Source organism: Schistocerca americana, chromosome 4 (assembly GCF_021461395.2).
Source record: "Schistocerca americana isolate TAMUIC-IGC-003095 chromosome 4, iqSchAmer2.1, whole genome shotgun sequence".
In the NCBI taxonomy this organism is placed as follows: domain Eukaryota; kingdom Metazoa; phylum Arthropoda; class Insecta; order Orthoptera; family Acrididae; genus Schistocerca; species Schistocerca americana.
This window is the reverse complement of record NC_060122.1, coordinates 425,727,590-425,752,848: the sequence shown is the minus strand read 5'-3', so window position 1 is coordinate 425,752,848 and position 25,259 is coordinate 425,727,590. Positions and strand designations below refer to the sequence as shown.

Here is a 25,259-nt window from a genome sequence, read left to right as displayed (position 1 = left end):
TTGTATGCTTTTGTTTTCTTTTTTTCACTAGCATAAAGCAAGACGGGTACAGCTGATGTTTTATAAAGCTTTAATTTTGTGTCTTTCCCCGACTTGTTCCTTAAAATTTTATTTCCCGTCTTCTTCTTTAAAATTTTATTTATAGTCTAATACATTTATTGTAATTTATTGATTTTATTCTGTACATTGTTATCTCTAAGCTGGTCGTAGGTTGTGTTCCAAAGGTGAACAGCATAGAGACAGAAGTGATGACACTTTCTGCAGGACCTGAGCATCACTTTTCAGGACAATGGTCAAGCACGTACAGTGCAAGTTATTACTGATTTGTTTGACTGATGGGGCTGCTAAGTCCTATACCACCTACAGCACTGCCCTGACTTAAGTCCTCGTGAGTTCAACTTTATTTCTAAACTGAAGGAAACACTTCACGGCATTCGCTTCAGAACTGCTACAGATTCGTCGGGCAACAGACCGCGCCGCTGGAACTGTCAACACAACTGACACTGCTAAGAGTGTCCTAAGACGTCCACATCGCTGGCAACGGGTTATATACAATGCTGGTGACTACATTGAAGGTCAGTAAAACTTTGAAGCACGTATCTATTTTGAACGAGCTGTAAATAAATAGTTGCCACTATTAAAGTTCCATTCCTCGTACATGCCGGCGGTACGGAGTGACACCTGTCTTTCAGAAGATGAGGGAAAGTCATCTTCGGTGATACGGCACGTACTTCGACCAGACCAAAACACAATATCAAAACCCGTGTTTCTGTTAAAAGAAGACCGAGGCAACGCGGGCTAGAGACCCTCCACATAGACTTCAAAAATAGCGGGCCTCCACCCTGACCAAGAACAAGATCGCAAGTGGATACAGAAAGCCAGAAGAACGGACCCCGTTACATTGCGGGTCAAACACACCGCGGAGGAGGAGGAGGGGGAAGAAGGGGAAGATGAAGCAAAATCAAAGCAGAACTAGAAAAAAGGGGAATTTTGTCACTCAGAAAGAACATTAAATGAAATTGTTTCTGTGTACGTTATTATTGCTTTTAAAGGTACGTATAATATTAATCATCGGCATCCCGTATTTACTTTCTAAGCATCTTCATTTGGCACATCCCTGCTGTGCTGGATCATTTCTGGCTAACTGGTACACTGAAATAGTTCTTTTCTTTGATACCTACACTGACATTTCAGTGTTTTATATCTTTAAAAACTAATTAACTACGTGATCATGCTTTGAAGACTACGTCAACGATGTCATTTGGATGCGGTAAGTTGTCGCACACACCGCTCTCGCAGTGACACTCAGTTCTTGGAACTGCTGCGTTTCATGCTAGGAATTCCTCTGTTAGCTTCGTATGCGCCCCACGAGGCTGAATACACTGCGCTGTAGTACAAGCCAACCAAAAATGGATCGCTGGTAACCCCTGGAGTCCACACGGAAGACACGTCGACTGCACAGCTACAGTGACTGGCGTTTTATATCTCGCCGTGTCACTTCTTTGTATGTGAGCGTGTTTCAGCAATTTATCTTAATGTACCAAATACCCAGAAGCTGATCTGAAAAAATGATTGCGGAAAGTAGCCCCTGCAATTGCTGCCAGAATAAATGAAGTGTAACGCGTATAGCTGACATTAAAAATACTTTAGTTAAGTGTGAAAGCAGACATTTCATGAAGGAACATTATTGTTCATTTTAGTGGCTAGCTAGGGAACCGATAGCAGACATAAAAAAAATAACAGGAATGTGCTAAGAGATGGTTACCCCGACATCGTGCCGCGAGACCTTAACCAGTGGTTTAGGAATACACGTACCCAGATGGAAATTGACATTGTAAACCCATACTAAGCTAACTGCGACTGTAACATCCTACATAATTTCTGCATATTTCGAAGACACATGACTGTGTGAGACCTGATATGAGACACATCCCAGGAACGAAATTCGCACGGAAATGGAGATTCACAGTTGATTGCATTGGCAGCGTCGCTATTGGTGATGTAGTAGCGACCGCTGAACTACTGGAGCTCATGTACAAACAAGGAGTAAACGTGAAAGTAGCAGCTACGATAGCTTGAAAGGCAGAACGCATATCGAACTGCAATGCGTAGAACCACGTAAAATAAAAACGAAAAACAAAAAACAGTCAACGCTATACACACAAGTGATTTTGTTGGAATGCAACTGATAGTTCTAAAACCTGTTAACTGACTAGCGGTCAGCCGATGATCGTGTATATCGATAGGCGACATACAATCTCGTAGTGGAGAAAGACGGAATAGGGTTCATCATGGACAATTGTGCTACCTCCGCAGAAGAATAGTAACAGGTCAAAAGATGACTGGCAGCTGTCTTTTACGCTACATCCTGCGAAATGAGATACGCGCATCTTGCGCGCGCTATTGCGACTATCTAGGCTCAGAACCACTTACATCTTACATTACAGAGCAGTCACGACTACAGACAGTAAGTGCCATACTGATCACAGCAAGTATTATTTTCCCACCAATCGGGCTTCAATTTGCCGATCCCTGACCCTCGCATACGCACTTCCATTACTGTGTGGTGAACTACAGCTGCAGAGGCCCACCGATCAGTGCCGCGGAATGCCGTGTCGTTGAGATGTGACGCAATTCTGCCCCGTAAGTATTTGTGATTCTCTCTTGACTCAACGTTATGTGGAGGACAACTTATTTTTGTCATACTCGATAGGCTGCTCTGACACTGCAGTCCGCATGGAAGAAAACCGATCTCACACAGATCTGGCCGTCGGGACGGCTGGTATCGTGTGTGGAAGAGACTAATACTCTCAAGCGCCAGCGACCTGCTAGGAGGCAACCGAGAGAACATCTTTCGTTCAGTGGAGTGTCAAGTGAAAGTAATGGACTGCTGGTCGGAGGGCGCCGCCCGTGAATATCTGTCAGCAGCATTCTTCCATAACGCAGGTAATGACGCCATACTTCATGATTCATACACGGTATAATCAGTTTCATTTCTCTGGCTTCATTATTTATGAGAGCTATAGTTTTATCACTGGTCATTCAGAGGGAACACCACATCGAGGAAATGTAATACGGATGCTTGTACCAAAAAATTGTTGCGTATATAACGTAAGAGGTAGGTGCGACAACAAATGTTACAACTATGAAAAACTGTGTGTGTGTGTGGGGGGGGGGGGGGGGGGGGGGAGGCGTGAGAATCGTCTTCGCTAATGTACACAGCGACTCTTTATAACCATCGCCGGAGCAATGGCATGTGGTCATGTACAGAAGATAAGAAACTTTTGAAAAGCGCCGCGCTTGATTAGCCGAGCGGTCTTAGGCGCCGCAGTCATGGACTGTGTGGCTGATCCCGGCGGAGGTTCGAGTCCTCCCTCGGGCATGGGTGTGTGTGTTTGTCCTTACGATAATTTAGGTTAAGTAGTGTGTAAGCTTAGGGACTGATGACCTTAGTAGTTAAGTCCCATAAGATTTCACACACATTTGATTTTTTATTTTTGGAAAGCGTTTCCCTTGTGTAATATCTCAGTTTGCTTGAAACGTCGGTTCCGAAACTGTCATAATAGTACCACGTGACGCGTTCGGGGATGTCGCAAGTAGAAGACTCTGAATTACACAGTACTTCAACATTTCCCGACAGAAAGAAGGGATTTTCAAGTATTACCTAGCATCCGTCGTTACCAGAAAAAACTACGCTGTTGACAATGGGCGCATAAAACTGTACAGAGCATCAGGCTGAACAGTATGAAAGTGGAACAACTACTGTCAAATGTCCTGCTGTTCGCACAGCCTTAGCGAGGAAGGGCAAGAAGGGTTACACTGTGCCATTCTATTATGCAAAGTGAAGCACTGTCTATCTGAGGTAATGTTTTGGGTTTTATATTCATGTGCATCTTAGAAAATACTGTGAAACGATTGGGTTTTGTGTTTCCTAACCAAAACGTATATTCAAAAACACATTACTTGAAGGGTTACAATGCAGCATACGTGGTAGTAATTATAGCCTTTCGTCTTTATTTTGGCCGACCACAAGCCAATATTAGCCGACACTCACTCTGTCAATCTTCTGTAATTAATCATATTTTTGTGCGCTCTGACATCATTTGTGATATTTTTAAAGATGTTTTCCTCTCATATTTCTTGGTATTACGTAATTTCGTACTTTAGGGTCAAGGCAAACATCGACTGAGCGTTGAAGCATACCGATTTTATATGAACTTGCGACGAAGCGATATGAAAAATGAAAAATTAAATGTTAACATTTGACGCAATTTTTATATTAAAAGGGGCTAATGACGAAGAAGAGAGTTGATGCTTTTTAGAAGACGGGTAACTTTAGAATGTTCAATGTTTGTACTGTTTCTAAATGACTGACATGTGAAATTACTACCAAATGAAACTAGTGTTGAAGTACATATTGGTACAATATAAAGCGAATTTTAGGTCAGTAAGTGTAGTAAACTGTATACCAACTCACGACTAAGTGAAACGCGACAGTACACTAAACAATTTTTTTCAAAGCACTGTCATACGTAAAATTCGATTAAATTTCAGACGGACACAGTCCGAACGATTCCTCACTGTAAACCTTGCTTTTTGTTGAAGAGGTATTTTTCTTGCACTCTCATAACTAAAATGACGATGAATGCGTGAGAGTCTGACGTGCGAGCAGTGTGCAGTGCTTGTATAGCTTTGTTTCCTGACGAACACGACACACCGTAATCTACTCGACTCCACATACGAATACTTTTAGTTGCTGTTTACAGAGATCTACACACGATCTCGCTCTTTCCGCCGCTTCGGCGCGGATCACTGCCCCCCCCCCCCCCCCCGCCAGTTTGTCTTAACTAAATAAATCGAGGACGCAAACTGCCTCTTAGAAACAAATGACTGTTTCACTAATTTAATACTAACGCAGCAGCAAAATTCAATCAACACTACTCCTTTATTTTTTCCTCGTACGATGGAAATGGTGGGAGGGGTAACCTGTTCGACGGAGGCGGCGAGAAGAAACCTGTGCGGGCTAACCAAGCCGTCCTGACTACATCCTCTTTCTCCCCCCCCCCCCCCCCCCCCCCCCCCCCCCCCTTATGCTTCATCCTCTCGCTTATAATTCCCTCGGGGTTTCCAAGCATCGGAACGCGTCTTTATTTATCGAGGCGCCAGTCCATTTGAAATTCATAAGCCATAAATAGTAAACCTGGCTACAACACTGACCACCACGAGTTCTCAAACCCTACGCTCGCAAAGAAACTCTAGAGAAAAACAAATTCTTCAATTAAAGAATCATTAACGGAAGTTTCAGCACTCTGGTGTAGTACTGTTTTTTAATTTTTATTTTTACGACGATGATTTTATATCAGCTGGTCTGCCTCATGTATAGTTTTATCCAAATGATTTATTCATGTTAAGCTACATTCAGGTATGTGATGCTGTACTAATAGTAATGTATATAGTGTAACTCATGTAAGCCCTCCCTCAAACCTGTCATGTTACACTGGTCATCTAGTAAAGAGTGTTTAAGCGACCTTGGCTTTTGAATTATTTCTACAACAGAGTGATCGCCCCACAACACACTATGTGTTCACTGTTAAATCTTTCAATTTTGATCTGAAAACATAACCAGAAGGGTCAGATTTGGCCAGATTTTCAGGATTCTGGCTCAGTCTTCAGCAGATGAAATATCGATATTCCTGAAGCACGAAAGTTTTTGGGCACAAGAGACGTGCGTTACTTCTGTTTCTTAAGTTACAGAAAGTGACAAAAACTTCCGGCTGGAGAGAAACGCAAGTGGCTCTCTTTGCGTGACCCCGCACTTTTGCCTGGTGGTCACGAGACAGACCGAAACTATCCAGGATGGATCGTGCTGCATGCTGTGGGTACTGGAACATCCATATTCTTATAAGTCTTTCGTGAAAGGCCTTTGATCGTTTTTATTATTCGTGTAGTCAGTCAAAATTAAAGGCACATTCTGAGTGCACTATGGTCACAGAATTTAGATTAGTTGGTTTTCGTGAATCTTAACGTGCGTAAAGGGTCACATGGACCATGTGGCATCCCTTATTCTTTCTTCGTATTGTCTTACGCTCTTACAAAGTTTCAAGATGATCGACTTTTTGCGATAAATCTCATTTAATGCACCTGTACAGGGTATTCAAAAATTCAGTGCCCTAACTAACAGGGACGCTAGAGGAGACAGAAACAAATATATTTCGTAAAGCAACCATGTGTCGGAAACCCATATTGCGTGAGTACGTTATTACACCAATGTTAGTTTCAGATACGTAGTATGCTGTAGTGTCATGTTATTCGACACTGAGTTGGTAAAAAGTGGGTAGCTCTAGCGCCTGCATGACAGTTGCAGTGTCAACATAGAGTGCTACACATGGGGAGATTTGCGACAGATACACACTGCTTAGAAGGCAGGAGGAGGATTGAGGTTTCAGCGTGATGGCGCCCCAGAGCACATTGCACGGCCATTTGGAGCAGTAATAACCCGTACTTTTGGGAATCGATGGAGCTGCCGGGAGGGACTTATGCGTTTGCTTACAAGATCCTCGAATTTCACCCCATCAGACTTCTTTCTCTGGGGCTACGTGAGAGCCATCTGTTGACTAGGAGGCGGAATTGGTTACAAGAATTCTTGCATCAGCCACACAAATACCGAACACACTACGCATTTTCCAGCGAACACGGGTCTCCCTGCTACGTCGATACCGATTCTGTGCTGAGGTTAAATGCGCTCATTTTGAACATTTATTGTAATAATGATCAGAACAATACAGCAATGAAGAATAATGAACACCGTTTTATTCCCAGTCACACGTAACAACCTCCTGGAAACTCAGTATTCCAACAATATGCGTTTCCCACACACAATTTCCGTACGAGATAAATTTTTGTCTCGTAGTTTGGGCACTGAATTTTCGAACACCCTGCATATCATCTGATATTGCTGAGGTAGTATAATTACGTAGGTTTAAACGATAAAGTGATCGTACAGCGCCGCCTTAAATAGCATAACTGCCAATGTTTCGGCGTCTTTGGAGAAGCCTCCTTCAGCGTCATGTACTCACCGGTACGAAGAGAGTGGGGCTGTGCGCCGGAAGGCTCAGCCCATGGACGGCGCTCCGCCGTCAGCGCTCACTGCTGCCTGCAACAACACACCACGCTCCGGTTAGCAGTTTCTCAACATCACTTTTTACTCAAAATGGCCGTTCTTCACGGACACGCTAGACAGGAAATAAGGTCCATCACTATACTGTAACGCTCAGAGACAAAATACTACAAAAAAAAAAAAAAAAAAAAAATTCTTTGGCTTTCATCAGCCAATACTGAAGACAGAGGACAAAATACTCCAGTCGTTGTTCGCACTCAACGTTTCTTCCTTCCTCTCTCACACGTTCAAAAATTGGTTCAAATGGCTCTGAGCACTATGGGACTTAACATTGTAGTGGGACAAAATTGAAGCGTCACCCATCCACCAGTGTCAGCCCAGTTTGCAGGTGAATATAAGTTTAATTTAGTTTTGTTTATGTATTTTTGTAATATTTGTAATGGTTGTGAAGTGTCTAAAGTTTTTGTATTTTTTTTATGTTTCATGTACGGAGAGGGCGGCGCAACGAACGGAGACAGCATCATCGTTGCCGGGACCGGGGAGAAAATTGCTGGCCATTATACGTCGCGGGTCGACAGCCAAAGTGCAACAGAAGATCCTGAAACCGAGTTGATGCGTCGTGCTTCTAAAAACCAAATAATCGAGAATTTGTAATGTTTTGTACAACAATGATATCACCGGAAGTTTAATCTTATTGAAAATGTTAAGTTTTGTCTCGCCAAGGCTCAGGTTCACGTCTGTATGTAGGAAGATAATAAACTAGTGGATGCTATTAAAGTTGAAATACGTGTTCCGAGGATTTATTTATGAAGAATTATGTGAATGAATTAATAATATATTTGACAAGATGATTGAATTTTGACAGCGTTCATCGCGACTTTGAATCTCAAAAAGTTTATTCAATGTGGTCCTAATATTGATTAAATCAGATAACGTGTATCAATATAATTTCTGAGGAGAAACAAACGACATCTAAAATTGAAAAAGTTTACGCAAACCAATTGGCCCGAGTGACGTAATTCTGTGCATACGACTCAAATGATGTTTTACAGTTTCGTTCAAGAACCATTCTGAGACAATTTAAAAAGAATATAAATAATTTTGAGGTGGGTTGTAACTGACGTAGGTGACGAAGTCTACACATGATCATATGTCGAAAGAAAATCATTTATAAGTAACTTACGTCGTTACACTACATCATCTCAGGTCATCAGTCCCCTAGACTTAGAACTACTTAAACCTAACTAACCTAAGGACAGCACACACATCCATGCCCGAGGCAGGAATCGAACCTGCGACCGTAGCAGCACCGTGGTTCCGGACTGACGCGCATAGAATCGCTCGGCCACAACGGCCGGCTTCTCACACGTTCATTTAATATTACCGGTAGCACGCTGACTTCTTCAATTCATCTCCTTGCTTGTTGCTTTTGTGAATAGGAAAGCGAATGGTGTCTATATATACAACAATTAAGGGAGGCACCGAGTATCTATGGCACAAAACTATGAATCCTTACCGGCAGGGCGACAAGTTTCCATCTGATATTTCATAAAACTGAAAAGAAATGTGTTCTTCTTTCTCTCAATTCCTAGTCCCAAAAAACGAGGCCTATAGCATTACGATGGTAATGGAAGATCCGATAAGTTGTGCAAAGTCCATTTATGTCGGATACACGGGTAATGATACGAATTCATGGCCCGTTGTGTGGCCAGCAATATAGAACACTGTAAAATAATGTTTTGCTGTGGAATTCCTTTGCCGCGATTTTGTTAATTGTGTGGTATTATATTGGCTAAAACTCTAAAAACTCTCCGGCCAGTTTATAAACTGTATGTGATTCGAGGTTGCCGATGAGATTAGTAAACGAATTGCGATTGTCATGGCGAGTTACCGATTATCTTTTTCTGTATCATTATGTGCAGCGAGTGACTTGTCTTACACGTGTTCTCTGCCTCATTGAGACGGTGCACCGATTGGCAGTCTAAACTCTAACATCACGCTCTGTCGGCTGACAGGTACGCTCTGAACTTGCACCTACTTTGGCATGTTTCTCCTGATCCGACGTAGGGCAATTACGTGAGCCGATGTCGTCCGACGTCGTTCTTTTTGAGTGCCTACACTGGCCTCGATTAACGCACGATCGGGAAGCAGCTGCAGGTGTGTTGTGTGGGTAGCGTGATTGATTATAGGTTTCTGCAGGAGAAGAATGTTCTCCTTAATAAGAGACTTACAGAAAAGGTATGGATGTACCAGTTTAATGAAGACAGATCAGCAGGGGAGTTTTATTAAATCTGCGAGCCTTGATGAAATTATCCAGATAAATTAAAGTGCTGTCACCATATGACTATAAAAACGTTCGACGACATTGTTGAATACACGAAAAAGAATACAACAGGTTGATCTTTCAGGTTACCCAACAGTCCAGAACAAAAGCTTATTACTACAACACCACAAGAGCACACGATCAACTTTGTTTAATAACGTTTTCATACATATATTGGCTATTATTAACAAAAAAATTGTATGAACTATAGATAGTTTTCGCTGTCGTGTGGAGATATGGACTAGAAACACACGTTTGGTCCGTCAATTAGTCGGCCCGCAATCAGACGTCATGGGTTGATGTCGCGTCGGGCTTCCCTTCCCATTGTAGGCACTTACATTATTACCTTGACGGTTGTTTAGATTTCGATGTCATTCGATGGTCGCCCGACATCGGATTGGGAGGGTTACAGATCCAATGTCGGTGTAGCCTAAGTCACCAAACCAAACATCGATTGTCACTGTTACCTAAATTTGAACTTCCAACATTGCTGAGGCAGAATAATGGAGAAAATAGTTTCTCCACGAAAGAAAGAACGTCCTACGGCTCTGCATTCAATGACTCATTAATTCACCCCAAATCGCATATTAGCCGTCGAGTCCGTCACAATAGTGAAGTTACTGAAAACCCCTACCTTATGAAAGACTAGCAAATGGTCCCGAAGTATGGCTAAATTTCAGTGTATGAAAGAAGTTGATCCAGAGGTCAGAAAAGACAGATCAACTGTATATATGCTGAGAACTTAATCACGAGAAAATTTAAATTCACTAGCCATGGACAATGCAAGACAATGATTAATAAAAATGTCCTACTCATTAGATTCCTGTATTGGTTTTATAAGAAGTACTAGTTTTTAGAGTTGCAAGATTGAAACACAAGAACAGTTAACGACACCAAAACAGTGGTATAAATGAATAAACTGACACAACGCAATTTACTACTCTTGTTTATTGAAATTAAACGATCCAGTTGCCAATGTAGTTGTTTTACTCGCAGAACCGGTTTCAACTCAATTACGAATCATTCCGAAGCATGTTAAGTGGTTATGCCGAGGGCACCACTGTCACGTAGTAAAATATGCGACATCAGTCAGATACTTGGCCTAAGGCCGAACTTACTGCCGGTCTGTCAGATTGATGAAACCATTTCCCGTCAATACTTACTTCATCTGGCAACGACGCACGATGTCCGATCTTATTAATTGTATTGTGTGATCAAGTGTTTAGAAGCTTATTGTGCGTGAAAAAAGATTTAAGTTGGGAACTGGGCCGTTTGATTTCAATAAGCATGCAATTAACAGTTGCGGGATAGTAGACTCGCGAGGAATACGTTACTGACTGGTGTGTTGCACGGCAGACTTGACGTCATGGGACGAATGCGTCGTGCTTGCTACAAACGTGTTTTGAGCGATGTGAGGAAAGGTCGGAGCAGGGAGGCTGCGAGGGTAGCGTTTAGGCAGGAGGCGGACAGTTACTTGAGAGTGTTACCTGCTCGTCGCGGTAGTGGTGCGGCCGGTCGCGGCCTTTGCGCGCGACTGTCGCACCCCAGGCCAGGAGAGCGCGGGTGGGCGTGGGGCGCCTGCTCGCGGGGGAGGGGGGATGGCAGGGTGGTGGGAGGGGAGGGGGCAGGCCGGCCGCTGACGTCACACGCCCACCGCGCCACCTGTCGCGGCGCCACGCGATCTGCCCGCGGCGCGCCCCAAATAGCCGGCATCCCGCCGACGACTGACAGCCAAATGGGAAATAATACGTCCCGCGCCCACAGCCTGACAGCACTTTCTGTACAGCTGCCCGGGGCCACTGCTGACGATTGCAATTTGCATAAACAATTTAAAGCTCAAGCACCAACAATGTATTTTTTTATGTATATAAATATTCCAACTACAGCTAACGTCCCCTATTCTTTTGTTCGTGTTTCAACTCCCGCTCCACGCGCTCACTTTTCTTCATTCCTGACTTTCTCTTTCACCTCTGGCAAACGTCCACTGTATAGGTCGAGGCTGAATTTCATGAAAAAAACTCACCCTTGTTATGGGGGCGGAAAGAGCTGTCACTTCGTTTCCAGAATTGATCTGTTAATTTCATGGTAGACTCTACGTTTCTCTAGCAAGCTCTTCAGTCTCTCGCTGCAGCACCTTCCAGCTGCTATCTGGAGCCACAGATCAGTGGCTTTTATCACATTTTCTCGCTAGAGACAAGTACGGTTCTTTATCGAACAGTTGTTTACATTCGCCACAATATTATTGGTCGCTTCGGATAAGAGTGCATTGTCAACATCGTACTACTTTGACAGAGTTCGTATCTTGACGAAACCGTTGAACCACACTCAATCAATCAATAGCCATATGTTGACGCTTGTGCGTTCAAAGGTGAACACGCTGGACTCAACAGCCCATCTTCGATCGTTCAGGTGCGTTTCAACCATCAGGGTGGAAGGTCTGATACCTTTGGCACTAAATTCGGTTATTAACCCTAGATTACTAAACCCTCCTAAAATTTCCAACTGCAGCTGGTACAAATTCGCGATTCACGGTATTCCGGTATTATCAGTATAGCGTGCAAAACAGGGCATTTTGTACTTATTTTGTGTATGACATACCGCTGGAGACCTTTTAATTAACTACTGCATAAACTACAAATCATGACTTTGTTCGAACAAACTACGTAGTGGTAAAATTTAGGATGGTTCAGTAAGATTGTAACATTTCTCCCCCCCTAGAGTTCCAAATGGTTCAAATGGCTCTAAGCACTATGGGACTTAACATCTATGGTCATCAGTCCCCTAGAACTTAGAACTACTTAAACCTAACTACATCACACAACACCCAGTCATCACGAGGTAGAGAAAATCCCTGACCCCGCCGGGAATCGAACCCGGAAACCCGGGCGTGGGAAGCGAGAACGCTACCGCACGACCTCGAGCTGCGGACCCCCCCTAGAGTTGCAGAGGGAAACTACGCACCGTAAAAAAATGTTTCGAAACCTTTGTCTCGTCTTCAGTAGCTCTCGTTTCATTTCTATATATAAATAGGGGTTAGTGATGTGTTCGTAAGACTTACCTAACTGGGCGGAAAGTTTTTAATATAGGTGAACAATTTATTCATATAAAATATTTCTTATATTTTCGCAACGTTATGTAATACGTCATACAATGTTGCATTAATCATTATGCGTAGAAAGTACATGCAAGACACCAGATGTGAAATCTCTATAGCGATTGATAAATTATGTGCGAAACTTTAGACGAACAGTTTGCAATAAAAATCTTCTCGTTTTACTAGCTGCATCAATAGACTAGGCGGCCGAGACTTTTTGCGAAGCTTATTATCTACTCGCATGCCCCGGCATTCGCTGTGGCTGATTTGTGGAAACCATTTACCTTCGGTCACCTTACACAACGGGTGCAATAATGTACTAGGTAGACAAATGACAAATATTGTCAACGCTTCGTTATTTATCACATAAAATAAGTATTAAGTTGTTAACAAGCTGGCTATATGTGTGTATCGTAATTTGTAACAACCAGTTACATTTTTCGATCGAAACTACATGAAAGTGAAGTTATTTGCTTTCAAAGATCGCTAACCTGTTAAATTTTTAATTTCATATCCAGCGTCTGATAGCTGCATCGTCAAATTTTAATGAAGCATGATAGCATGGACATAAAAACTAAGAGCAGGCACAATACTTCCTTAAAAGCTTATGATTTGTCGAACGTGGTTGAATGTTTCTATTTTTTTAGCATTTCTTTGTTTTTTAATTTGCTATTTCTGCCGATCTCTTAGTTGGCATTTATAGCCTGAAGATTTAACAAAAATCATCTGCCTTTATTCTTAAGTAGTTGATATTTATATGTCGTTTTTAAACGTACAGAATGCTATTTACTTTGCAGTATTATCAACGTCACTTTTTATACCACATATATTCGCGCTTCCTGTTTTATTCGTATTTTTTATAAGAAGTATTGATAAACATATTTTCTCTAGCTTCTTCATTTTGATGATTTTCGGCTTACATTGCTCTCAGCACTATGTTACAGCCCTCATATATGCCATGTGTACAGAAATATGCAAGAGTGCAGATACTAAATCTGTAAACTAAAACACGAAGGCCTACATTATATGCTAAATGCTTTTATTATGTGTATAATTGTCGTTTTTGGCTTTTTATAGTTCAATAATTCTAGTTTATGAGTTTTGGGTATATTCCATGATGACCTGTCGTACGTTTAAGTCCAGAGTAACAAAAATACTATTTTGAAATCTCATTTGCACAGCTGTTGCGAGCTCCAAGATCCACCGTGAGTTTCGCTTCAGACCTTCTAGTCACATAGGTATTTCGTTCAACTGGTAGCCGCTGTTTGCAGTTCCATCGCACGTTAAACGCTCGCCGCCTCCCATCGGGGCCACCGGCACGGTTTCCCAGACGCAGCCACCCTGCGGCTGCCTGGGTCATTAAACAAAATTCAATTACGTGGGAGGAAGTAGCCCCAAACAAGTGAGCGTCTTCACATTTCGCTGGGAGCCGTTAAATCCCCTCTTACGAAGAATCAGAGAACTTGGTGAAGCAGCTAACAGCACGGCCCAAAAGTCAAAGGACTACAACCATCCGCCTCGTCGGAGAAGGCCGCGAGCACGAGAAATCCGCTAGGCGTATTTTCAGGCCTAGCGCACCCAGCTATGCGTTGCTAGAAACTTCTTTCGCGTGCTTATCTCTGAACAGGCTGACGAAACTTTGTTTCCGTATAATAAAGCATCATTCTTTGACGAAAGATGAAAGAAAAGTAACAGTATTTTAAACTTTCAACAATAAATTGTGTTTAAATTATTAAAGAGTAGCGATACTAAGCGAAAGTTAATAAGGAATTTTGAATGAAGTATATAAGTAAATGATGAAATGTTCGAATTACTTCTACAACTACTACAGTCTATTTGAAACAGCTAATATAGCGTTTATTAACTTATTTATTTAAGGAAAAAATGCTGTTTCAGTAGTGAAATCGCCCTACTGCCCTAAATACGCAACCAGCAATCAATAACACAGCATTGCTATCAGATATCTGAGATAAATAGTGTGAAAGTAGAAATAGTGAATGGAACAACATAGTCGTACTTTTGTGCCTTAAAACTGAACTTACAAAATTTCGAGACACTGTACTCTCTCTGGACTGAGCAAGGAGGGAAGCCGGAAAGACAAATTTTTCATTCTGTTTGTGACAAGTATCTTCCATAGATGAGGTTAGGGGACATCCATTCATTACGTAAGCGGCTTTCTTTAATATTTGGAACCCCCCTCCTCCGCCCTTATGTGTGGTTTATCTCGTACTCGAATAAAAATTGTAAAAAATTAAAATTTTATTTTTCAAAACATTGACGAAAACACTGTGAGTAAAACCATGTTTTACCCGTAAAGTGTATTACACAGTGTATTTAACACGCAATTAAAAACTCAATAAAAACATGCTTATCCTGTGTAGTATTCGGGCGGACGGACACACACAGACAGACGGTCAGAAAGGCTCCACGAAAATAATGTTAACCGTTTTGACAGATACTTAAAAAATTGACCTTTTATTGTTATGTTATACTCATTAAATGTCATTGAACTTCTACTTACTTTGCGGATGAATAACATTAATTGTACTTTCCTTTGAATCGTATGATTACGCAGCTTTCCAATCTCTTGATTTATATCATAACTAAGAGAATCCTTGTCGGTGAACTTCAACTTATATTCCTTCCATAAACGATTAACTTCCTGCTCGCACGTGTGTTCAGACTTACTGGAAGACTGCTTAACATACGCAGTGTGAAAGTTTCGATACAAATACATGATGAACACAATAATATATAGGCTTTATATGCGTTGAGAATATCGCGACCAACTCACTGACATGCAGTTCCCGACGCAGCATAGAACTAACTTCCCGAATGAAATCTAATACTTGTGCGATGCTTGCCTCAGATCGGGGAATCCCGGGCATACACATGTGTAAGGCAATCAGTTCAGTTCAGAGATGCCATAAATATTCCTGGGCACTTTGATGTTGTCTACACTGAGATTAATTATATACAAATAAAATGTTATCCGTTATAATAGTGTACAATTTCTGAATTAAATACTAAAGTGAATTTTCACTTGTCCGCGCCTCACCCCCCACTCACGCCTCCTTTAAATGAGATTTGGTGGTATTTTGCCGGGCACCCCCAACCCCTCTATTTTGATATCACGTAATCGATGGACGTCCCCTTAGGTGAGCGCGGTGAACTCTTTGTTGCATACAAAAAAATCACTGAAATTCATCTATAACTTATGCCGTTAGACTTATTTAGACACAAGCTCTTTAACTCACTCCCTAAATTATGTTTACTGAAACTGCACGCGGCAATTAACCGCACGGCATCACACTGCACACAATCAGTATTTCGGCACAAAATTGTAAGAGAATTCTATAATATTCATGGAAGTGCACGAGACATAAAAAGAATGAAAGCATTTGTAGATTATGGCGATCAAGGGGCGGGGAGGGCGAGTAGAAGTAATAAACAGTATGTAATGTACAGATACAGTTAATTTTTACTTCCTTGTTGCTTTGTGTGGCACTAATCATTCCTCAAATGCCCAATTTTTCAATTTACAGTAACCTCAGTTATAAATTTATGAAATACCAGAATGTTTTATAATAGACAAGAAAAAGAATCTTCAAATAGAGGAACTTGGTATTTAAAGCCTAATATGTAAGAAATACAATTTATTCAGTTCATAAGTGCCCTTAAAAATTCAAATCTTCAAATGGCTCTGAGCACTATGCGACTTAACTTCTGAGGTCATCAGTCGCCTATAACTTAGAACTTATTAAACCTAACTAACCTAAGGACATCACACACATCCATGCCCGAGGCAGGATTCGAACCTGCGACCGTAGCGGTCGCCCGGCTCCAGAATGTAGCGCCCAGAACCGCACGGCCACTCCGGCCGGCTTCAAATCTTCCACAGTGGTTTTAGAAACAAGTAATTTGATCATTCCTTTTGACGATTCTAAGGCATGAATTTTCGTTTCAGCGCTATCTAGGTGATATGCACTAATGAAGATACAATTGACACAGAAGATTAGAGGAATTCAAACCATTAGATACGGAAGAAAACGCATTATGTCGGATGATTCACTTTAAATTGACAGTTAATATAGAAGAGCCCTAAGATTGGAAAGGGGAACAATCCCATAAATAGAAGTTAGGGGAATTATGCCTTATATCGCACCCATTTTTATTTTTGGTGTAGTTTTGCTGTCATTTTTATCAAGTTGCTTTGTTAATTCTTTAGTAGCTGGTTATTGCTGTCCCTTATCCGAAATAATTAAGTGAATATCTCATCTAATAAATAATTCAAAAATAAAAGGCCACAACAACATTTAGGCAGTTTGGAAAAAAGTATTCCTAATATAGCACCAGGTGTCCTCCAAATTAAGGTTTTATAGTCAGTAGCTCCAGAACATTGTTTAACTTTCAGTGCAATAACTTTCGTTGTCTTATGCTGTACAACTCTCAGACCAGTCTCATTACAATTGTAAAGTCTCTTAGGGTCAAAATTTGTCTTTTCTAGAATGGGTTCGTAAACGTCAAAAAACTGCTGAACATTTTTCCTGCTAAATCCTCTAATACGTTTCAATTATGTTTGTTGAGGTTTTCTTAAACTAAGCTCTGGGTATTTCCGCATAAATGAGTGGAGCGGCCGGCCGCGGTGGTCTCGTGGTTCTAGGCGCGCAGTCCGGAACCGTGCGACTGCTACGGTCGCAGGTTCGAATCCTGCCTCGGGCATGGATGTGTGTGATGTCCTTAGGTTAGTTAGGTTTAAGTAGTTCTAAGTTCTAGGGGACTGGTGACCACAGCAGTTGAGTCCCATAGTGCTCAGAGCCAAATGAGTGGAGCCATTTCCAGCCAGCAATAATTGTCTCTCTATTAATATGGGTTCGTAAAGAATTTTTTTCTGCCAAACCAACAGCCATCTTCTTTATATCTTTTGCAGTTAAACCATAAAATCTGGCCTCCATATCCAGACAATATTTGACGAGGGATTGCTCTAGCTCCGTGTTAAGCACGGGTTTTCTTCCAAGTTTAACTGACACTAACTTATTTCAATCAGTATCTCCAGAATTAATTTTGTCTTTCAGAGCTGATTTTGGAACGTCAAATTGCTTCGATGTACGTCCCAGGCACATCTCTCTATTCCTAACAGCAATGATAGCTCTTCTCATATTTTCCTCGGTCCACTGCTTTCTCTTTTTAGGTGGCATCTGTAACAACACGTTATAATATGTTGAAAGTACAGATAGAGCGATGAAATGTTAGAAATGGTATACATAAAAAAGTGAGCGTACTATCGCACAGTGCGACATTAGAACGACAGTAGAGCTGCGATATTAGGAGCAAACCAACATTCCATTATGGCCTACTCTGCTCCCAAAACTAACAATACAAACGACAATATGCCGATGTCTTGTTAAGCTACATTATTCTGTGGTTCTGTTTTATGCTGCACTGTTTAAAATTAGCTTGCCTCTTAAAAGATCGATTACTGTGCTTTTGAAACGCCAAAAATTTTTCCTGTGCACAAAACATTCAAAAGATTACACAGACTGAACGCTGCTGCACATCCAACCAAAGATGACACAGTACTGAAGGGTTGCTGTTAAACACCTGATGAACCTAATCCCGCCAAGTGGCAGTACCTACTTTGTGTTATCTAAAAAAAATATTGAAATGTGTGAGAGATCTTATGGGACTTAACTGCTAAAGTCATCAGTCCCTAAGCTTACACATTACTTAACCCAAATTATCGTTAAGGACAAGCGCACACAGCCATGCCTGAGGGAGGACTCGAACCTCCGCTGGGACCAGCCGCACAGTCCATGACTGCAGCGCTGTTATTTAGAAGAGTGCGATATTTGGCTGAGGCGCGATAATAAGCAGAGTTCCTCTAAGATTTCCTTGGCAATGTTCGAGTAAGGTAACAGAGCTACCGTTGAAATCTGACCTTTCTAACTAATTTAACATGCCAGATATAAGGGAACCTATTACGATGCCAGTTATAGGGGAACCTACAGCTTAATCTAGGCTCCGAACGACGGGTTCCCACTTCAATGAAAACAGAAGGTGGGTTCCATCTGAGGAAAGATAAATCTAAATTGAGTGAATAAATTATGGAATCAGATCGTCATAATCGCCTACGTGACTAAGGATTTGAAACAGATTCTTTTAAATATAGAGACTTAAAAAAAATCGATGGGATGTACAAAGTGAAGAAATTTAAGACAGAGTAAGTGAAGAAAGAATTTTGCTGCAAAATTTTACGAGGAACAGTGATATGTTGGTGGGATGTGTGTGAAATCGTCCATGGCCAGCTGAATTCCCTGCGGAGACTTAGCGAAAGAGATAACATGTGAGGGAAACAAAAGAAACATGGCACAGAGGAAAAAGCTGAGCAGTGGATCCTATTAGTCTTAAGATTTCACAGAAAGAAAAACGTAACTGAAGACAAAGGAATAATATGGCAAGTCGATTGTATTGGAAAACTCATTATAGATTAACAATTGACAATTTTTTGATTTTAAGTTAAGAAAACTTGCACTTAGTTGAAGCGGCAATCATTTTACCCCATACTTATGTCTGAACTGTGAACCAAATGCTGAGTTTCCTTGAGGTTCAAATGGTTCAAATGGCTCTGAGCACTATGCGACTCAACTGCTGAGGTCATCAGTCGCCTAGAACTTAGAACTAATTAAACCTAACTAACCTAAGGACAGCACACAACACCCAGCCATCACGAGGCAGAGAAAATCCCTGACCCCGCCGGGAATCGAACCCGGGAACCCGGGAGTGGGAAGCGAGAACGCTACCGCACGACCACGAGATGCGGGCGAGTTTCCTTGAGTTTGTTGTTGTTTCCGGAGCAATGAATTTGTTGGTGTAGTGTAGTTATTAGTGACTCTTAGTGAGCGAAAAGAGATTATTCTTCTTTTTCCCTTACAGGATGCTGAATGACGATAGTTTATCTCTGGCCGACGAAAGTGTTGACTTACCTACATCTATGGATAACATTAAAGAATGCAAGTCACACGGAAGGTTAAAAGATACAAATAAGACGCTTAAAGCGCAATCACATGAGCAAAGTGAGACAAGCAGTTGCAGAATAGCGTATTTTGATGTTATTCAGGAAACAGAAAGGTCACAAATAATTAAATATGGTAATACTTCTGCTCGCCCGAGACCGCTAACCGTCACTTTAATGTGAATGATTCACATTTTAAACCCGAAAATAAACATTGTTTTTGCACTTATGTGCATCAAATAACTTGGTAAATCAAGATATCTATGCAGTTCACATTTAAGCGTTTGGCACAGGATGCACAAAAATCCCGTTCAGACTATTTCCCTACCGATCCACTCTCAAAAAGTAGGCGAGATCTTATTTCTCCTATTTTAGTCTTTCTGGTGATAGTCAACAAATACCTCAGAATTCCGAGATAATATATGCGATTGAAATGCTGTGAATAGATGTAGTCTTTTAATGATTTCCAAGTCACTCGTAATATCCATGTCTCTACATGTTATTTCGTGACACGTAATACAAAATGAGTTGCCTTTCTCTGAACTTTTTCGAAGTCTTTTGTCAATTCTAGCTCTTAAGGATCCCATACCGCGCAGCAGTGCTCCATTAGAGAACGGTCAAACGTGGTCTAGTCTCACAGAATGAGATTTTCACCCTGCAGCGGAGTGTAGTCTCTTTAGAAGATTTGTTGCATCTCCTAAGTGTTTTGACAATATAATGTAGTCTTCAGGTCGCCTTCCTCACGTTATCTTGTGTGTGATGCTTAAAATCCCCTAGAGAACCTTCCAATTTGAATGGAACTTCTATTCTCCGCACTATACTCATATCTTCCCCAGTCATTTTGCAATTCATTTTAATGTTTTGGTGACAGTAAGGATTAAGACCAGCCGAGGGGCTAAAACGCTTCCTTGGTCCTTCCCTGATCCGGAGCATGTTCATGCCACTCTAGTTTCCATTGTTTTTAATTTATTATCAAAAAGCTCGTGTAGCAGCTTAAATGTATCAAATTACTCCCATAAGAATGTACTAATAAAAATAAAAAGTTTCGGGATGAGGATTTTAATGTACGAATCATTGTGTTTTTTTTGTTTGTTTTGTAATTGCTCTCCGTGAAATTTAGTCGCCTGGATCTTTGCCCCATTTTCTTCCCGTTGTTTTCAATCGGCGCTATTAGCCATTTTGAGTGGGCGTGATCCGAATCATTGTGACACGCTGCAACAGCACGACGGGGCCGTGTTGACAGGGAATGGCGGACACCTCTGTGGCGCGCAGCCGGCTCATTCACAGACAACAAAGCGGGAGAAATGGCCGACACGCGTGGCGCCGTGCCAGCCGCGCGGCTATTAAAAGGAGTCGCGCCTTCTAATATAAGAACAAGGCATTATTTTTACCCGCAGCCCCACATTAAAATATAGGACAATACTGGCGGCTCGCGGCCACTGCGCGCGATCGGACGCCGTTACGTTACGTCACGTCAGCCGGCGTCACCGCCCGCGTCATCCGTCAATGGACGCGCGCCTGCCAGACAACCTGTCCCACTTCCTGACGGTGACGTTTCTCTTCTACGCCGAAACATCTTAGCGGCGACCGCGAGTAGTGCTACCAACGCATATTAATCGTTAGTTCGCAGAAGACGCTCGACGCGGTGCTGGTGCGATTAGCTGTTTCAATAAAAGTCGAAAGAAGGTGATTGACTTCACTTGTTTGCCAGCCGCTATCAATATTAAGGCACCCGTAGACGATCAAACAATTTTTCAGACTTGAAGTGTTTGTAAAATTATTTCGCTATGAGGTGCCTTTATCGTGTGTTTGTCAAACACAACGTGCGTTTCACGTGTCTGAGAGGAATTTTCGTGCAGGGGCGATCTAAAAAACAGGTTTACGGTTTACGCATGCGTTTGTCAAACAGTAGCCAGTAACTTACCGGATTGTTATGAATATGTTTGAGATATATAGCGACTGGAACAGGTTTCGATAATTTGAAGTTCGTGTTCTGAACTGCACCTCGTACACTGTTCACATGCTCACTAGCGTGAAACGCTTCCCGAGACTATAAGCACAGCATGACAGGTGCTTCGAAGGTGAAGTTAAAATTTGAGAAACTCGGTTGGTATGTCTACCGCGCTAATTTGATAAAACCGCGAATTTGACAAACAAGTTTTAGTAATGTGTATGGGGACACTGGCATTGTTGTAGCCACATTGTTTAGTGTTAAGAGCATCGCGCCGACTGGTGCAACGTGAACTGTTGCTGTTTATATGTCTTTCACATCTCATACCTGCAATAATTCACAAGTATATAGACGCACTAAACACAGGTTTACAAATTGGCCGTGCCGAGAATGTTGTCGGCACCGATCGAGGACATTCGTCTTCTATCGATACAGCGACTCCCGCCAAACACCGCGCCGTGGAGTGAACATCAGTAACATTCACAGGACACCATATCACTACATACATAAAGGACTTTCACACCATCCCAACATCAAAATTGTTCATGACAAATGTTAGAAGAACTCGAGAACTCGAATTTCCACAGTCAAAAAAATAAAGTAATGATTTATTTCTTGAAATAAAGATAGCTTTCCTGTTACTTATCGCTAAGTTCATATACACAGTAATTTGTAATATCAATATTATTAGTGAAGTCCCAAAAAAGAAACGCGAGGTCTACACTTGTTACCTTCCCGTTGTCTTCTTTAAACACTCACGAGGTTTTTATTATTCCTATGTAAAACTGTGTGTCTACACACCAAGGTCTCCTTCCACGTAAGGAAGACGCTGGTAAGTGAACAAATAACAACAACATTTTAGTAGGCTCCAACCGAGGTATTCTCGTTATTCTCGCGGTTGGGAAGAACCACACAGGAGGGCAACAACACTCCGGCATTCACCCTGAGAGACTTTCAATGAATTAGGGAAATATATATGAGCCAAACAAAAATTTGTTTTCGCTCCGTTTTGCCTTTAATACGGTTGTGCCATCTCATTCCGTCACGGAAAGGGTGATTTTCCTCGGTAGTCAGACAAAAGTCAGAACTTGAAGTCACTTCCCAAACACTACGAAGTGCTGTTCCCCACAGCGAAGTTTGTCGTAATACGGGTAAAGAGAGGCAAGTTTCTAAAACAGTGAGTAATGCGATAAAATGACGGGGTTACATCGTGGGGGCGTTCGATATACAGTATATGCAAGGTTATTAGTGACAGGGCCGGCCGAAGTGGCCGTGCGGTTAAAGGCGCTGCAGTCTGGAACCGCAAGACCGCTACGGTCGCAGGTTCGAATCCTGCCTCGGGCATGGATGTTTGTGATGTCCTTAGGTTAGTTAGGTTTAACTAGTTCTAAGTTCTAGGGGACTAATGACCTCAGCAGTTGAGTCCCATAGTGCTCAGAGCCATTTGAACCATTAGTGACAGGACGCAGTGCAGAAAAGCTACTTTGAAGAGACATTGTCGTCTTGTACCTGTCTTCAAGTTTATAACACAGTCTTATGTAGTTTAAATTAGTGGCCGAAGAAGCAGTGATTAACTGGAAACTAATAACAATATTCTGGATAATATTCTATATCAAAACGTGTACACACTGGTAACAGTTCGACAAAGTTTGCAGAAACAGACCGATAACGAAATTTTGTCTCTTAATAAATAAATAAATATATATATAGTATGAAAGAATCCCAAGTCCCAAGTAAATGGTGGTACGTTCTTGCATTGCAGACAATTTCTTTGCACCGAAAACTAGTAAGTTTCAGATTACTATCATCTGGAAATTATTAGTTTCAAACGTAACTCAAATATTAATGAGTCTGATAAAATGGTCAATCTTCTGGGTATAGCCTACTTAATTATATCAGCTTCTGAAATAACGCAAGAAGACATAAAATACTTATCAACCGCGGGCATAATAGTTATGACGATAGAGAAAGAAGCGTTATCAGCGCCCAAGTTCCTTTAGAGGACGTAAAATGTGTAATATGTCGGAACTGGAGAGCTATGAATTTACCACGTTAATAAACTTATATATTCACAATGCAAACGAAAGAATAGGTACAAAAATCAAAGTTTATGATATACGGTGAAAATGATTTCTTGGAAATAAGATGTGTGTGATGTTCTACATAGGATATATGATGTATGTGCTGATTAACATCATCGCGTAAGACACGAACAATAACAACAAATCACTTTCGAAGTATATAGTAGTAAAGAACCAGGACCGTCGAGAAGTGAAACGCTACAACCTAAACCTAAGAATGCGAATTGCATACAATAGCCTATAATGGAAACTAGTCTCGCTCATTAATACATAAATATTGGCAGTTTGCTATAAGACGTCAGTATGTGTGACGTACAAAATATTCACAGCAGTTTTTAAGTGAAAGTAGGCAACTCTACTGTGGTTTACTTATTTTGCACGCTAGGTGGTTGCAAGAATGTGTGCTATGCCCTTTATCTGTTTTAAGCTTAATGAACTGCAAAGCGGAGACTGAAACAAAACCTGTTCTTCTCCATTTTTAGTTGTTGCACTATTTTAAGAGCAAGAAATGTTTTCCTGAGGATATTCCTCTCGAAAAATATTTTGTTTATTAACTGATGCTGAATTCCTGGTTAACAAGAGAGTGACAAACCACAACCTCCGTATTATGAGAACAAAATACTCTCATGAATTCAGTTGTCGAAGAAAATAGTTGTGTAGACGTCTGAAGGGGAGTCATGCTACTGTATAAACGTTCGTTAATCCAAGACAACAGGTAATGTCTTCTAACAAACGTGGCTCAGTTTTTCGTTCAGATCGACTTCATTTTTCGTGGCTGCGGTGCTCTAACGGGTGCCGTGATAGGTTCGGGCCCTGGAGAGTTCATACTCAAGAAAGTACTACTTTACATTGAAGTTAGTAAGAAAGAATCGAAGACTTTATAGTCAATGTTGATCTGCAAAACTAGCGATTTCAAGCACGGATCCGGAATTATAGTTTTATGAAATTAAACAAGAATCAGTCATTTGCTTTTGTGCTTATCACGAAATCACAGCTGCATCACAAATTCTCACGCGCACTCTACACTCCATCGCGCTCACAATCACGTAATGGGAATCTAAACGGAAGCCTGAGAACCCACGGGCAGCAACGATGACTCCAGAGGTCGGCGAGCGCGTCGGATGTACCCTCGCTCAAGCGACAAACGTTACAACCACTCGACTGTGCAACCGATTGTTTCAGAAGATGTCAGAGTGATTTACAACAAACTGATTCAGGCTGTCTATTTCAGTCACTGAACAGGTCAGCTCCCTCTAGAACCTCTCTTAGTACCCCCCCATCTTCCGGAACTGCCTAAGACATACTGGACTATTCCAGTACATTCAGCTCCTACTTGCAATTTTGTTTTGCACTGCCTTTCTTACCGCTCTCGATTCAAACGAATCTAACAGAGGCTAGAGAAGACTCGTATGTTTTGGTGTCGGTGGGTGAACCGAGTGGAGTGTCGCCCTCTCCGCTGCGGCTTACTGCAGCGCAGGGAGTGCCTTGCCTGGATTCCTGCCATTCCTGCCGCCGGTGGCTCGACGAGGTTCCACCAGCCAATAAACCTTGCATTCTCGTTGCTTGAAGCCAGCTGCGCAATTCCTTTGTTTGCCGCCACTTTCCAAACCCAGCGACCATCGAGCAGATACTGGAATTGGTAGTCAAATGTGGTGGTAGGATAGTTTCTTCCTCTTCTTCT

The 25,259-nt window shown here is 41.7% G+C and overlaps 1 protein-coding gene across 1 annotated transcript in view; it reads right to left on the bottom strand.

Annotated features, from left to right (window-relative positions):
* LOC124613521 (zinc finger protein 629) overlaps positions 1-25,259 on the bottom strand; it is a 264,636-nt gene that overhangs the window by 100,880 nt on the left and 138,497 nt on the right. Inside the window, exon 2 of the mRNA XM_047142232.1 lies at positions 7,077-7,153. The gene's annotated coding sequence lies outside the window, so the exon portion shown is untranslated. The remainder of the gene's footprint in view (positions 1-7,076; positions 7,154-25,259) is intronic.